Source organism: Leucoraja erinacea, chromosome 32, assembly GCF_028641065.1.
Source record: "Leucoraja erinacea ecotype New England chromosome 32, Leri_hhj_1, whole genome shotgun sequence".
Classification (NCBI taxonomy): Eukaryota; Metazoa; Chordata; class Chondrichthyes; order Rajiformes; family Rajidae; genus Leucoraja; species Leucoraja erinaceus.
Window position 1 is genome coordinate 24,964,338 of NC_073408.1, and position 13,931 is coordinate 24,978,268.

The 13,931-nt window shown below is 50.1% G+C and overlaps 1 protein-coding gene across 6 annotated transcripts in view; it reads right to left on the reverse strand.

The window, feature by feature from the left end:
* The window catches only part of LOC129712461 (rho GTPase-activating protein 32-like), a 570,135-nt gene that overhangs the window by 273,144 nt on the left and 283,060 nt on the right, over positions 1–13,931 (reverse strand). The window lies entirely within an intron of this gene.

Here is a 13,931-nt window from a genome sequence, read left to right on the forward strand (position 1 = left end):
TCTCCAAACTCATCAGCTCTTCCAAACCCACTACCTGCTCCCTCGACCCTCTCCCCACTCCCCTGCTGAAGTCCTGCCTCTCCGTTCTCTGCCCCTGCCTCACTAATCTCTTCAACTCCTCATTGTCCCAAGGAATTGTCCCCTCCACTTTCAAAACTGCTGCTGTCACACCAATCTTAAAGAAACCTGGTCTTGATCCCTCCTCTCTCATTAACTATCGCCCAATCTCAAACCTCCCCTTTCTTTCAGAAACCCTGGAGTGTATCGTTGCGTCGCAACTTCATTCCCACCTCCTTGCGTATAACCTACTTGAACCCCTCCAATCTGGCTTTCGCCCCCTCCATAGCACAGAAATTGCTCTCCTCAAAGTCCTCAACGACCTCCTCACCTCTGCTGACACTGGTTCCCTCAACATCCTCATCCTCCTCAACCTGAGCGCAGCCTTCGATACAGTGAACCATAACATCCGGCTCACCAGACTCAAAGATCTCGGCATTGAAGGCTCTGCACTGAGCTGGCTCCGTTCCTACCATTCCAACAGATCCCACTTCATCTCTCTCCACAACCACACCTCTGCTACAGCCACAGTCACTCAAGGCGTTCCCCAAGGCTCCGTACTCGGCCCCCTCCTCTTCATCATCTACATCCTCCCCCTTGGTCAGATACTCCGCCACTTCAACCTGGACTTCCACTGTTACGCCGATGACACCCAGATCTACCTCGGCACCAAATCCTCCCACATTCCCCCCCCTCTATAACCATATAATAACCATATAACAATTACAGCACGGAAACAGGCCATCTCGGCCCTACAAGTCCATGCCGAACAAATTTTTTTCCCCTTAGTCCCACCTGCCTGCACTCGTACCATAACCCTCCATTCCCTTCTCATCCATATGCCTATCCAATTTATTTTTAAATGATACCAATGAACCTGCCTCCACCACTTCCACTGGGAGCTTATTCCACACCGCCACCACTCTCTGCGTAAAGAAGTTCCCCCTCATATTACCCCTAAACTTCTGTCCCTTAATTCTGAAGTCATGTCCTCTTGTTTGAATCTTCCCTATTCTCAAAGGGAAAAGCTTGTCCACATCAACTCTGTCTATCCCTCTCATCATTTTAAAGACCTCTATCAGGTCCCCCCTTAACCTTCTGCGCTCCAGAGAATAAAGACCTAACTTATTCAACCTATCTCTGTAACTTAGTTGTTGAAACCCAGGCAACATTCTAGTAAATCTCCTCTGTACTCTCTCTATTTTGTTGACATCCTTCCTATAATTGGGCGACCAAAATTGTACACCATACTGTATTCTTCAATTCCCTACCATTTACCATGTACGTCCTATTTTGATTTGTCCTGCCAAGGTGTAGCACCTCACATTTATCAGCATTAAACTCCATCTGCCATCTTTCAGCCCATTTTTCCAAATGGCCTAAAGCACTCTGTAGACTTTGGAAATCCTCTTCATTATCCACAACACCCCCTATCTTGGTATCATCTGCATACTTACTAATCCAATTTACCACACCTTCATCCAGATCATTGATGTACAGGACAAACAACAAAGGGCCCAACACAGATCCCTGAGGCACCCCACTAGTCACCTGCCTCCAACCCGATTAACAGCCATCCACCATTACCCTCTGGCTTCTCCCATTCAGCCACTGTTGAATCCATCTTGCTATTCCTGCATTTATAACCATATAACCATATAACAATTACAGCACGGAAACAGGCCATCTCGGCCCTACAAGTCTGTAGATCAGTGCATGTTCCTTTAACCATAGTGACCTCCCCATTACTAACCACTCCCCATTGTCTCCAGTATAATTGTAGTGTCCCCACCTCTAGCTCGCTCTCTAGCTCCAGTGATGACCACGGACAGCTACAGCATAGTGCAAAAGACTTAGTTTAATAAACAGTTACAGTAAAAGACTTGTGTGTGTAGTAAGTCATTTTACATGGTGTCACAGCGGTAGACCTGCGTCTCCTGTGTATCGGTTTTTGTTTTATTATTTCTTTCTCCTAGTCCTTCCCTCCGTTCGTTTTATCATGTCCCACTCCTGTCGTCGACCAGACACGTTGGTTTTCGACACGGACATTGTCCATCGCTGGACCGTGTTCCAGCGCGATTTCGAACACTACATTGCCATTGCCCATCCTGATGCCACTCCTGCTGTACAGGCTCACCTACTGCTCAACCTCGCGGGACCTGCAGCTATGGATCAATATGCATCGTTCCATTTCGCCGCCGGAGAGGACCGCAACGACCCGGTAATTCTCATCGCTAAGTTCGCTGCCCTCTGTGATATACCCACCAACAACATCATAGAACGCTTCAAATTCTTCCAGAGGCAGCAGCTGCCAGGCGAGCCTGTCGGCACTTATATTGCCGCCTTGCATCACCTGGCTCAGCGCTGCCGCCTTGACACAATCACCCCTGACGAATTAATTAGGGACGTCCTGGTTAATGGTCTCCGCAAGTGGGATACGAACCCACGCCTCCATGCCTACGGGGGGGGCGTCCTGGTTCCCGTGGGAAAGGCAACTCTTATCTGCACAGTTCTAGAGACCTCTCGGCCCCTCACTTTCCACCTTCTGGACTCTGACAACGTCACCCTGCTGGGCGCCCGTGCGTGTCAGGACCTGGGGCTAGTCTCATTCCACCACAGCATTCACCTGGTGCAGGCCCCCATGGACCCACTGACCGAGTACCCCGACCGCTTTGATGACGTTCTGGGCAAACTACCCTGCGACTACAAGATTGTTGTCGACCCCAGCGTCGACCCGGTGATTCGGCCGGCACACCGCGTCTCCTTTGCCATGAAGGGCCGCGTGGAGTCTACTCTGCGCGATATGGTGACCATGGGCATCCTCAAGGAGGTGAGCGCTCCCACCAGGTGGGTCTCCACCATGGTCGTCGCCGCCAAGAAGGACAAAAGCGAAATCCGGATCTGCATCAACCCCAAGGACCTCAACCTTGCCATCAAGCGCCCCCACTACCCCATGCGGACGGTAGAGGACGTTGCTGCACAGGTCGGCCCTGCCACTGTCTTTTCAGTCCTAGATGCCAAGATTTCCTTCTGGCAAATCCCTCTGGACGAACGCTCCTCATTCCTCACTACCTTCAGCACTCCCTTCGGCCGGTTCCGTTTCCTCCGCATGCCGTTTGGGATCAACTCTGCCAGCGAGGTTTTCCAGCGCACCATGGAGCAGCTGTTTGCCGGTTTACCGTGCGCCATCATCGTGGATGACATTCTGGTGTACGGGAGGGACGTTGCTGAGCACGACCTGTACCTCCGCAAATTCCTGGACAGGGCGCGGGTGATAAACCTCAAGCTGAACCCGAAGAAATGTCGATTCCGGGTCCCGGAAGTCACTTACGTTGGCCATGTCTTCACGGCAAGGGGTCTCAAGCCCGACCCCCAGAAAACGTCGGCGGTCACAGAGATGCCCGCTCCTACCGACGTCCCTGGCCTGCAGCGCTTCCTGGGCATGGTCAATTACCTGGGTAAGTTCATACCCGACCTCAGTGAACTGAGTGCCCCTCTGCGGGAACTAATCAAAAAGGACTCCGCGTGGGTCTGGCTCCCGCACCATCAGTCGGCTTTCGTGACTCTGAAGTTAAAACTTGCAGCTACCCCGACTTTGAAATTTTTCGATCTGCACCGACCCATTATCCTCACTTGCGATGCCTCCAAGTTTGGTCTCGGTGCCGCTTGTCTGCAGCTCTACGACGGCCTTCAGCTGCCCGTCTCCTACGCTTCTCGCACCATGACCCCTGCCGAGCAGCGCTATGCCCAGATTGAAAAAGAACTGCTTGCCGTGGTCTTCGCTTGCTCCAAGTTTAAAGACTACATCCTCGGCAACTCTTTCACCATCGAGACTGACCACCAGCCGTTGGTGACAATCCTGAACAAACCTATCCATGTTGCTTCTTCCCGGTTGCAGCGCATGATGCTGCAGCTCCAGCGTTTCACGTTCCAGATCGTCTACCGTAAGGGCAAAGACATGTTTGTAGCTGACACCCTGTCTCGTGCTCCGCTGCCTTCCGTTGTCCGCCACCCGTACGAGTCCTCGGACCTTCTGGTACTAAACGTAAACATTGTTCCTTCACAGCAGATGCAGTCTCTGGTGCAACACACTGCTGATGATCCTGCCCTGCAACAACTTGCGGACGTTATCCGCCGTGGTTGGCCTGACCGTCGCTCCGAACTGCCTGCTGGCGCTGTACCTTATTTCCTCGTTCGCGATGAACTGGTGCTTCACGCCGGCGTGGTGGTAAAGGGTCACAAAGTCGTGGTGCCTGCCGCACTGCGGGATCATTACTTTCAGACTGCTCACAGCGGCCACCCTGGGGTGGAAGCTACTTTATCCCATGCCCAGAGCCAATTCTACTGGCCAGGTATGGCTCAGGACATCCGTGACAGGGTCTCCGCCTGCGCTGCCTGCAACACCCTGCACCCCCATCAGCAGCGCCAGCCTCTCCTGCAGCCGCCGGCTCCAGAGCTCCCATGGATGGCCGTTGCCACTGACCTATTTGAGTGGCGCGGAAAGCACTTCCTGGTCCTGGTGGACTCCTATTCCAGCTGGTTCGAGGTCGACCAGCTGACCTCCATCACCTCTGCCGCTGTCATCGGGAAGCTTCGCCGCCACTTCTCCACCTTCGGCTCTCCGGTGACCCTCCGGTCCGACAACGGCAGCCAATTCTCCAGCGACGAGTTTAAAACCTTTGCTGCCCGTTGGAACTTTCACCACATTACCAGCAGCCCCGAGTTTCCTCAAAGCAACGGACTTGCTGAGCGGGCCGTACGTAGCGCCAAGGAGCTGCTTGAACACTGCCGCCTGTTCCGTGCTGATTTCCACCTTGCCCTGCTCAACCTCCGCAACATTTCCCGCGACCCCGCGCTCGGTTCCCCTGCCCAGCGCCTTATGTCACGCACCACCAGACCTCCCCTGCCGGTCTCCCAGCAGTCCCTCAAGCCCTCTGTACAGAACCCTGCCACTGTCACTGAGCGCATTGTCGAGAAACAGGCGATCCAGAAGCGCTCCTTCGACAGATCCGCCCGGCCCCTTCCACGTCTGTTCCCGGGGCAGGTTGTCCGGATGCGGTCCCCCTCTGGCCACTACCGCCTGGCCGTCGTAGTCGGCGACGCCGGTTCTCCGCGCTCCTACTTCGTCGACTACGAGGGGGCTATCTACCGTCGCTCCCGCCAGCACCTTCTGCTTGTGAATGAGCCCGCTCCGCCTCCCGCGGCTCCTTCCCACCCCCCCATTTCTTCTCGGACTCCCGTTGCCCCTCACGCCCCGACAACACCTCGCATGCCGCGCACCCTACCCTCACAACTGTCCGCCCGTTCCCCTGCCTCGCCTGTCAAGCCCGCCTCGCCCGTCAAACCTGCCTCGCCTGCCAAGCCTGCTTCTCCGCCCGGAGCCCCGCGTTCTCCTCCGCCCGCCTCTCCTGCCGATCCCCCGGCTGCGGTCCCTTCTGTTCCCGCCGAGGAGGAGGAGGGCGGCTTACGCACCCGCTCTGGCCGGCTGGTCAAGCCGCCTGTCCGCTACGGGGACAGTGTTGTACTGTTGGTACTCGCATAGTGTTGTACTGTTGCCGGTGCGGTTAGTGTTCGTAGCGTATGAGCCGTGGTCACTCTGTATAGTACCTGCCATGCTTTTGTTTCTAAGAGGAAGGATGTAGATCAGTGCATGTTCCTTTAACCATAGTGACCTCCCCATTACTAACCACTCCCCATTGTCTCCAGTATAATTGTAGTGTCCCCACCTCTAGCTCGCTCTCTAGCTCCAGTGATGACCACGGACAGCTACAGTATAGTGCAAAAGACTTAGTTTAATAAACAGTTACAGTAAAAGACTTGTGTGTGTAGTAAGTCATTTTACAAAGTCCATGCCGAACAAATTCTTTCCCCTTAGTCCCACCTGCCCATTTATACCCATTTATACCGAACAGTTGAACCTTCTTAACCAACCTTCCATGAGGAACCTTGTCAAAGGCATTACTAAAGTCCATATAGACAACATCCACTGCTTTACCCACGTCAATTTCCCTAGTAACCTCTTCAAAAAATTCAAGAAGATTACTCAAACATGACCTTCCAAGCACAAATCCATGTTGACTGTTCCTAATCAGACCCTGTTTATCTAGATGCTTATATATATTGTCTCTAAGTATCTTTTCCATTAATTTGCCCACCACTGAAGTCAAACTAACAGGTCTATAATTGCTAGGTTTACTCTTAGAACCCTTTTTTAAACAATGGAACAACATGCGCAGTACGCCAATCCTCGGGGACTATTCCCGTTGCTAATGACATTTGAAATATTTCTGTCATAGCCCCGGCTATTTCTACACTAACTTCCCTCAATGTCCTAGGGAATATCCTGTCAAGACCTGGAGACTTATCCACTTTTATATTTTTCAAAAGTGTCAGTACTTCTTTTACTTTGAACCTCATAGTATCCATAGCTACTCTAGTAGTTTCCCTTACCTCACATAATTCAATATCCTTCTTGGTGAATACCGAAGAAAAAAAAATGTTCAATATCTCCCCCATCTCTTTTGGCTCTGCAGATAGCTGTCCACTCTGTCTCTCCAATGGACCAATTTTATCCCTCCTTATCCTTTTGCTATTAATATAGCTGTAGAAACCCTTTGGATTGACTTTCACCTTACTTGCCAAAGCAACCTCATATCTTCTTTTAGCTTTTCTAATTTCTTTCTTAAGATTCTTTTTACATTCCTTATACTCCTCAAGCACCTCATTTACTTCATGCTGCCAATAATTATTGTAGATCTCCCTCTTTTTCCGAACAAGTTGTCCAATTTCCCTTGAAAACCAGGGCTCTTTCCAATTTTTACTGTTTCCTTTCAACCGAACAGGAACATAAAGATTCTGTACTCTTAAAATTTCCCCTTTAAATGTCCTCCATTTCTCTTCTACATCTTTCCCATAAAACAAAATGCCCCAGTTCACTCCTTTTAAATCATCTCGCATCGCATCAAAGTTAGCCTTTCTCCAATCAAAAATCTCAACCCTAGGTCCAGTTCTGACCCTCTCCATAGTTATATTGAAACTAATGGTATTGTGATCACTGGACCCGAAGTGCTCCCCAACGCATACCTCCGCCACCTGTCCAGTCTCATTTCCTAACAGGAGGTCCAGCACTGCCCCTCCTCTAGTAGGTACCTCTATGTATTGCTGCAAAAAACTATCCTGCACACATTTTACAAACTCCAACCCATTCAGCCCATTTACAGAATGTGTTTCCCAGTCTATGTGTGGAAAGTTGAAATCTCCCACAATCACTACCTTGTGCTTACTACTAATCTCTGCTATCTCCTTACATATTTGCTCTTCCAATTCTCGTTCCCCGTTTGGCGGTCTATAATACGCCCCTATAAGTGTTACTACACCTTTCCCACTTCTCAATTCCACCCAAATAGCCTCCCTAGATGAGCCCTCCAATCTATCCTGCCAAAGCACTACTGTAATATCTTCCCTGACTAGCAATGCAACACCTCCACCTCTTGCCCCTCCAAATTCTATTACCTCTCTCCCATATCAACTCCTGTTTGTCAGCTATAAAAACCTGGATGCAACATAACTTCCTCAAACTCAACAGCGATAAGACAGAATTCCTCCTCATAGGCTCCAAAGCCACACTCAGCAAAATTAATAACCCCACTCTCACCATCGATGGCACCACTGTCTCCCCATCTCCCAAGGCCCGCAATCTTGGCGTGATCTTTGATTCCACCCCCTCCCTTGAGCCTCACATCCGCCATGTCATTAAAACCTCCTTCTTTCATCTCCGCAACATTGCCAAACTCAGACCCTCTCTCACACCTCCCGCTGCTGAAAGACTCATCCATGCCTTCATCTCCTCCCGACTGGACTATTGCAACTCACTTCTCCTTGGCATCAGCTCCACCTACATCAAGATAGATAGATATGACATTTATTGTCACTATACATGTACAGTGAAACTGAAAGCTGCTCGTACTCAGTGCATACATACAATTTAGCACAACAAACAAGAAACAGAAAAAAAAACAGAAGGGAGATGGGGGGGGGGGGGGGGGACATATATACATATATCATATATACATATATACAGATGGAAGTCCGTGTTGGGCGGTGTAGTCAGTGCATGTGTGAATTTGAATTTATGGTAGATATAATTCTCGGAAAGCAACTATTCCTGAGTCTGTTTGTCCCGGATTTGATGCACCTATAGCGCCTTCCAGAGGGCAGCAGGTCGAACAGTCCAAACGCAGGATGGGAGCTGTCTTTGATGATCTTCTTTGCCCTGCTAAGGCAGCGGGAGGTGTAGATGTCCATCAGGGAGGGGAGAGGGCAGCCAATGATCCTCTGCGCTGTCCTGGTTACCCTCTGAAGCCTCTCCCTGTCTGCCATGGTGCAGCTGCCATACCATGCTGTAATGCAGTATGTCAGCAGGCTCTCGATGGACGAGCGGTAGAAGGTCAGCAGCAGGTTAGAGTCCAGGTTGTGCTTCCTGAGGACCCTCAGGAAGTGCAGCCGCTGCTGAGCCTTCTTGATGACCGCTGTCGTGTTGTCCGTCCAGGAGATGTCGGCAGCGATATGGACACCGAGAAACCGGAAGGTGTTGACCCTCTCCACACACTCGCCGTTGATGTGTAGGGGGGCTAAGTCGGTGCTGTGCCTCCTGAAGTCGACAATGAGCTCTTTTGTTTTCCTGGTGTTCAGAGCCAGATTGTTTTCTGAGCACCAGGTTGTCAACTTCAGGACTTCCTCTCTGTAGGCTGCCTCGTCTCCCTTCGAAATAAGTCCGACCACAGTAGTGTCGTCAGCAAATTTGACGATGCGGTTGTTGTTGTGGGCCGGACTACAGTCGTAGGTGTAGAGACAGTATAAGAGGGGGGCTTAGCACACAGCCCTGTGGGGAACCGGTACTCAACCTGCGAGTGGAGGAGAGGTGGGGGCCGAGTCTCACAGTCTGGGGCCGGTTGGTGAGGAAATCCTTTATCCAGGCACATGTGACAGTGGGGAGGCCGAGAGTGACCAGTTTACCAATGAGAATGTCCGGAATGATTGTATTAAAGGCTGAACTAAAATCCACAAAGAGCATCCGGACGTAGCTCTGCCCCTGCTCCAGATGGCTCAGCACAGAGTGGAGAGCTACGGTGATGGCGTCTTCTGTGGATCTGTTTTGGCGATAGGCGAATTGGTGGGGGTCGAGGTCTGGTGGTAGATAGTCCTTGATGTGCTGGAGGACCAACCTCTCGAAGCACTTCGTGATTACCGGAGTGAGGGCCACAGGACGGTAGTCATTAAGGCTGGTGATGGTAGACTTCTTCGGCACAGGGACGATTGTGGCGGATTTTAGGCAGGACGGAATAACTGCCTGGGCCAGGGAGAGGTTGAAAATTCTGGTGAAGATGGCAGTGAGCTGGTGGGCGCACGCTTTGAGCACCTTACCAGGTACTCCATCTGGGCCGGTAGCCTTCTTGGGGTTCACTGCCAGGAGCACCCGTCTGACATCGTGCTCCGTTACAGTGAGTGGGGTAGTACAGGAGCTAGGTGAGGGTGGAAACAGGGCTGTAGCAGGTGAGTGCTGCTGTTGTGATGTTTCAAAGCGGGAGAAGAAGCAATTTAGCTTTTCTGCCAGCGGCGCACTCAGGTCTTCTGACTTTGTGGCACAGCCTCTGTAGTTGGTAATGTCTTGTATGCCCCGCCATACCTCCCGTGTATTATTGCTGGACAAGTGGGACTCTATGCTCCTCTTATGGTCCGCCTTGGCTTTTTTAATACCACTTTTCAGATCGGCTCGAGCAGCCCTGTACAGAGCTCTGTCACCTGACCTGAAGGCAGCATCGCGGGCTCTGAGGAGTGTGCGGACCTGGCTGGACATCCAGGGTTTCTGGTTTGGGAAGACCCGTATGTTTTTGTCTACAGTCACATTTCCGATGCAGAACTTGATATAGTCCAGCACCGATTCTGTGAGAGTTTCCAGATCCTGGTGTTCGAATATGTCCCAGTTTGTCTGTGTAAAGCAGTCCTGTAGATTGGAGAGTGCATTTTCAGGCCAGGTTGTAACAGATCTTATGGTGGGCCTGGCACTGCGTCTGAGGGGGGTGTAGGCTGGAGAGAGCAGGAGGGAGAGATGATCTGACTGGCCGAGTTGGGGGAGGGGGGTGGCTCTATACGCGTGCTTGATATTGGTGTAGACATGATCCAGCGTGTTCACCCCTCTAGTAGAACACTTGACATGTTGGTAGAATTTCGGCAGTACAGTCTTCAAGTTGGCCTTATTAAAGTCCCCTGCAATTATGTGAACACCTTCGGGGTGATCCCGCTGCTGTTCGTTAATGGTGTTCAGCAGGAGAGAGAGTGCCTTGTTTACATTGGCGTCAGGTGGAATATACACAGCCGTGACAATCACGACTGTTAGTTCTCTCGGTAGAAAAAAAGGCCGGCATCTTACAGACATGTACTCGAGGTCAGGGGAACAATGTTTGTCTATGATTGTCCCGTTGTTGCACCAATTCTCATGCACGTATATACAGAGACCCCCTCCCCTGCTCTTACCGGAGTCTATAGTCCTGTCCCCGCGGAGCAGAAAGCGTTCTGCTAGCTGCATGCTAGCATCAGGTATCCCCGGGTGAAGCCAGGTTTCGGTGATGATCATAACACAGCAGTCGCGGACATATCGATTTCCGGCGAGTTGTACTTCCAGGTCATCCATTTTGTGAACCAGGGATCTGGCGTTGGAGAGATACAGGCTCGGTAGAGGTGGCTTGTGTGGTCGATTCCTTAGCCTTAGCAAAGCCCCGGACCTGCGGCCTCGCTTCTGCTTCCTCTCCCTCCTCCGTCTGCGCCGCCTCCTAGACCCGACAACAATCCACGGGGACCCCGGTGGTCTCGCTATGTCGCCCGGGATGTTATACTTGCGATGGAAGACACCCGAAACCGCAGTCTGGCGCTGGTCACCGATATCCCCGATATCCACGAGGTTCTGTCGGGAGTAGCGGGTGTAGCGGGTGTTCGCAGAACCGACTGCAAAGACGTACACGGACAACACAACGTACAAAAACAACAAAAAAGAGCACCGAGTCCGGGAGCCGTGAGCCGCTGCGACCGTGCGCGCCGCCATCTTGGACCGCCAACCGACTCCAACTGGTCCAGAACGCAGCCGCCCGACTCATCACCCACACCAAATCCTGGCATCACATCACTCCAGTCCTCAAACAACTTCACTGGCTTCCCATCTCCCAACGGATCACCTACAAAATCCTGATCCTCACCTACAAAGCCCTTCACCATCTGCCCCCCCCCCCATATCTCACTGACCTCCTCTCCCCCTACCAACCCTCACGGTCCCTCAGATCCACATCAGCCGGTCTCCTCTCCATCCACGTCCAACCTCCGCAGTTTTGGGGACGGAGCCTTCTCCAGGGCAGCTCCCAGGCTCTGGAACTCCTTCCCCCAACTGATCCGCAATTCCGTGTCCCTCACCATCTTCCAGTCCCGCCTCAAGACCCATCTCTTCACGTCTGCCTATCCTTAGCCCCACTTTCATCTGTGCATTCATTGCCTCATATTGTGTTTTGAATTGTATTCTGTCTTTACTTTGTGTACTAGTCATGTCTCTACTATTTATTTCATTCCCCTTACATGTTTTTCCTCTACCTGCTAAATTTTTGTAAGGTGTCCTCGAGACTCTTGAAAGGCGCCCATAAATAAAATGTATTATTATTATTATTATTATGAGCTACAGATGGCTGCAATACAGGCCTGGCATAGCATCACCAGAGACAACACCCAGGAACTGGTGATGTCCATGAATCGCAGACATCAAGCAGTCATTGCATGCAAAGGAACAGCACCAAAATACTAAACATGAATACTTCCATTTACATTACATTGCTGTGTCCCAAACATTATGGGGGGACTATGTATAAACACTGCTGGAATTTTACATGGTGAAACCAAAATGTATAAATATGGCCATAATTAATACCTGACAATGTGCACTTTAACCACATGCAATTTTTTCTATTACAAATCTCAAATTGTGAAGTACAGAGGCAAATAAATAAATGGTGGGTCTTCGTCCCAAACATTATGGCGGGCACTGTATTCCAATCCCAACATCATTAGCATCCATTCCTTTCATCTTCATAATTCACCATTTTCATAGAATATATCTGTGCTCTAGATGATGGCAAATGCCATTTTCCACACTTTTCTTGAAGGCAATCCTCCTAAATTGCTCTCATATTCATGATTAGGAACAAAAGCAAAAACACTGAACTGTTGGTAATTCAAAATAAAAAATAGAAATGACTGGAAAGAAGCAGGCTCAGGAAAGAATCCTGTTCGGAATTGTTAGCCGTTTATCTTGCCACCCGTGCTGCTTCATAGGCTGAATGCTGGAGGCTTTTTCAGTTTTGGACTCCCTGCAACAATGGAAACGTCTATCAGACTGCACTGCCCCACCCTGCTAGTCTTCTATTACATGGAAAATAAAAATAGAGCACAAGAACTAGTTCTTTGCCCCATAATGTCTGTGCTGAACATGGTGCCAAGCTCCCCCCTATAATGGTGCCACATGATCAGCACATCATGTTCCAAATGCTGCCTCAGCTTATTCAGTGCGTGTGATTCATACCCCATCATGTTCCTGCTTAGCCACGTGCCCGGCAAAAAGCTTTTTAAACACCACTCTTGTATTTGCTTCCACCACTGCTCCTGGCAGCATGCCCCGGGCACTCACTAGGCCCCGAGTACAAAAACCTGCCCTGCACATCTCCTGTACACTTTGCCTCTTTCAGATTAAAGCCACGCTTTAATCCAGGAAAGATTCCCATGGATCCCTTTTCCCACCCGGGGAAAAAAGTTCTCAATGATTCAATAATACTTTATTGTCACGTACAGAGGTACAGTGAAATTCTTTGTTTTTGCATACAATACACAAAGCACGCAGAGTATATGGCCCGACAAAGTTACAAAGTACTCATTAGAGTCCCAATGGTCCCTCTTTGCTTTCAGTGGTGGTGGAGGCCGAGATATTTTAAAAATATTATAAAAGTGCAGATTGATTGGTTCTTGATTGGTAAGGGCGTTAAAGGTTACAAGAAGAAGGTAGGAGAATGTAGTTGAAAGGGAAATATAGATCAACCATGATTGAATGGCGGGGTAGGCTCAATAGGCCGAATGGCCTGATTCAGTTCCTATGTCTTATGGTCTTGATTAGTCCTGCCTCTCAGTTTTAATATTTACTTGTAAATCATTCTTGCCCTCTTTTCTGATGTCTTTATATTATTTTTATAAGACCAGAAGACCATGCGTGGTCCAACTATTAATCAATACAAGACTGTACTTTATATAGGTCAGTGTGCAGACATCAATAGGGAACACCAACAAGGTCGGTGAAGACAATCTAAATACAACATGAAATATCCTCAATGCCAGTGATTAGAAAACTCTTGATTTCTCCACAGGACCAATCACTTCATGAAGCCAGCTGATCAATGGTGTAGTCCACTGTTCAGTAGAAACTAAAATACTTTTCTAACTTTCACATTGAGTTACCCACCTGGATTCGCACCCATTTCCCCCCTTCCACCAATGTTCCTTCCTCTGGCTTCATGGTTTGCATCTCTTCTATCCTTACTTCACACCTGTCTTTTCATCTGTCCTTTTTCCAACCAGCTACCAACCTAAAACCAGATGCGCCTGTATCCACCATCATTCGCCAGGCTTTGTCCAGCTGCCACTTCCCTTCCTGCTTTCCATCTCCCCCACCACCACAGTCAGTCTGAAGAAGGTTCCTGTCTCGAAAAGTCACCTATCCATGTTCCCCTGAGATGCTGCCTGATCTCCCGAGTTACTCCAGCGCTTTGCATCTATTTTAGTAAACCAGCATC